Here is a 3,128-nt window from a genome sequence, read left to right on the forward strand (position 1 = left end):
CGAATCTCGCACGACGTATATATACTGTTCAGGTGGCTTTCTGACGCAGCCGTAAAGTACGTGAACCCAATGGGTCTTCATGTAGGCAGCTCCATGTTTCCAGCAAGGCTATGTCACGTGTGATGGAGGAGAGCAATGTGTATGTGTTGTAATTCTGTGTGATCGCTGGTTGCCAGCACGCAGTTAAGTCACCACCGAGAACGACATGATTGTACCTGGCCTTAAACGGGGCCATCATCTCAGTCCGATAGAATTCGGAGTGAGTGCGCCTGTTGCTAGAACCAGATGGGGCGTATACATTGATAAGTCGGACGTCGGTGAGCGTAAGCGGTGTTCCTCTCGCCGAAGGTAGAAACTTGACATAGGGAACTTTGATACCCTCTTTAGCTAGAATTGGAGTGGCCAGTTCGTGCACGGTACCAGGATGGTTATTAACTTTATATGCACGTATGGAGTGGAGACCTGACTCCCTTACCTCCTGCAAAAATCAATGTCGACTTCTGCTGCTCTTAGTATGTGACTTAGAAGCTGTAATTTACGCTCATTGCTGTTTTTGTTGATGTTTATCTTCGCTGTTCGATATGCCTGTTGAGAGTTCATTCTGCACAACTCCGCTACATATCCACCAAGATGGCGGCTGTCTCATTAGCACCTCCTCGTATCGCGCTGTCTATAGTACCCTGGTTATCGGCCACGTCCTGTGATACTGTCAATTTATCCGTCGTTCCTGCATCCTGATTGTCTACCTTAACATCATCCGTCCAATTCACAGGACTGTGTATCGGGGCGGCTCGGTGCAAGGTCGCAATTTGTTGACCTGAACCACCTTGTGGTTAGGGTTGTCGCGTCCTACCCACGGGTGTCGCACCACCGCCATGGTGACCATGGTTATCTCTTGCTGTATGGGTTCCTGATCTTTTGCAGGACCCGTCGTCGAAGTGCTGCGCAGCGTTTCTATTTGGTTCAAATGGCTCTGAGCACTATGGGACTCAACATCTGAGGTCATCAGTGCCCTAGAACTTATAACTACTTAAACCTAACTAACCTAAGGACATCACACACATCCATGCCCGAAGCAGGATTCGAACCTGCGACCGCAGCAGTCACGCGGTTCCGGACTGAAGGCGTTTCTACTATCTGTTTGGCTTCTTCTCGAAATGGGTGGGCTGTCTCGTCGTCTTCAGGGGCCGCGATACGTTGATTCTTGCACTTCTTTTGGTGGTGACGAGACGTGTGTCCTCCCTCCACTTCTGATGTTTGAGACTGCCCCACATCTAGAGTTTCTGAATCCTCTCCTGTCTCGTGCATCACGTCAGTGACCACATCCATCTCTTCCGTTCGTATAGGTTCGCCGCCGGGGTGGCCGAGTGGTTCTAGGCGCAACAGTCTGGATCTGCGCGACCACCACGGTCGCAGGTTCGAATCTTGCCTCCGGCATGGATGTGTGTTATGTCCTTAGGTTAGTTAGATTTAAATAGTTCTAAGTTACAGTTCCGAACGAGACCCGTGGTCTAGGGGTAGCGTCTTTGATTCATAACGAAAAACGTCTTCGGCCCGGGATCGACCCCCGCCACTGCCTAAATTTTGATAAATAATCAGCATTGGCGGCCGAAGACTTCCGGCATAAGAAGTCAGCCTCATTCCTGCCAACGGCCTTGTCAAAGAGGGCGGAGGAGCGGATAAAGGTTCAGGGCACTCTCTTGTCATAGGGGTGGGAAATTTTTCCTAAAGGCGGAAGAATCAGCAATGATCCTCGACATGAGGATGCAGAAGACAATGGAAACCACTGCATCAAAGACACGTAACGTGTATCCACAGGACATGTGGCCTGTAGTCGAAGAAGTGTCATGATGATCTCTCCATTGGCAAAAGATTCCGGAATAGTTCGGATCTCCGGGAGGGGAGTGCCAAGGGGGAGGTTACCATGAGAAAAAGATTGAATAATCAACGAAAGGATAATGTTCTACGAGTCGGGGCGTGGAATGTCAGAAGCTTGAACGTTGTAGGGAAACTAGAAAATCTGAAAAGGGAAATGCAATGGCTCAATCTAGATATAGTTTGGGTCAGTGAAGTGAAGTGGAAGGAAGACAAGGATTTCAGGGCAGATGAGTATCGGGTAATATCAACAGCAGCAGAAAATGGTATAATACGTGTAGGATTCGTTATGAATAGGAAATTAGGGCAGAGGGTGTGTTACTGTGAACAGTTCAGAGACCGGGTTCTTCTAATCAGAATCGACAGCAGACCAACACCGAAAACGATAGTTCAGGTATACATGCCGACGTCGCAAGCTGAAGATTAACAGATATAGAAAGTGTATGAGGATATTGAGTGCAGTTAAGTTTTACATATACAACATTAGCCACTATCGAAAGACGAATACCAGGAACACTAGCCACTATCGAGAGATGAATACCAATCAGTTCATGATACTCTAGATTCACCTACTCTCGTAAAGAAACGTTCAACTTCAAGCTCATTTGGTCGGGCGAAGTGGGTTTCGAATGTGAACTTCACTGTCGATTTTCGTAAAGAGCTAGCCGCATGAACGTCGTCTGTGTACGCTGGACGCATCGCTGCTGTCACAACATTCGCCGCTTCCTGTTCGCTGTTTGCCGCGGATAGGACGTAAACAACACGCCCGCGTCACACGGCTCCTCAAGTCCAACCTATTTACATTATTGGCCATTAAAATTGCTCCACCACGAAGATGACGTCCTACAGACGCGAAATTTGACCGACAGAAAGACGATACTGTGATATGCAATTGATTAGCTTTTCTGAACATTGACACAACGTGCTGACATGAGGAAAGTTTCCAACAGATTTCTCATACACAAACAGCAGATGAGCGGTGTTGCCTGGTGAAACGTTGTTGTGATGCCTTGTGTAAGGAGGAGAATGGCGTACCATCACGTTTCCGACTTGATAAAGGTCGGATTGTAGCCTATCGCGATTGCGGTTTATCGTATTGCGACACTGCTGCTGTTAGCAGAAAATGGAATCGGTAGGTTCAGTAGGGTAATACGGAACTCGGGGCTGGATTCCAAAGGCCTCATATCACTAGCAGTCGAGATGACATCCGCATGGCTATAACGGATCGTGCAGCCACGTCTCGATCCCTGAGT

The sequence above is a fragment of the Schistocerca gregaria genome, chromosome 3 (assembly GCF_023897955.1).
Source record: "Schistocerca gregaria isolate iqSchGreg1 chromosome 3, iqSchGreg1.2, whole genome shotgun sequence".
Lineage (NCBI taxonomy): Eukaryota > Metazoa > Arthropoda > Insecta > Orthoptera > Acrididae > Schistocerca > Schistocerca gregaria.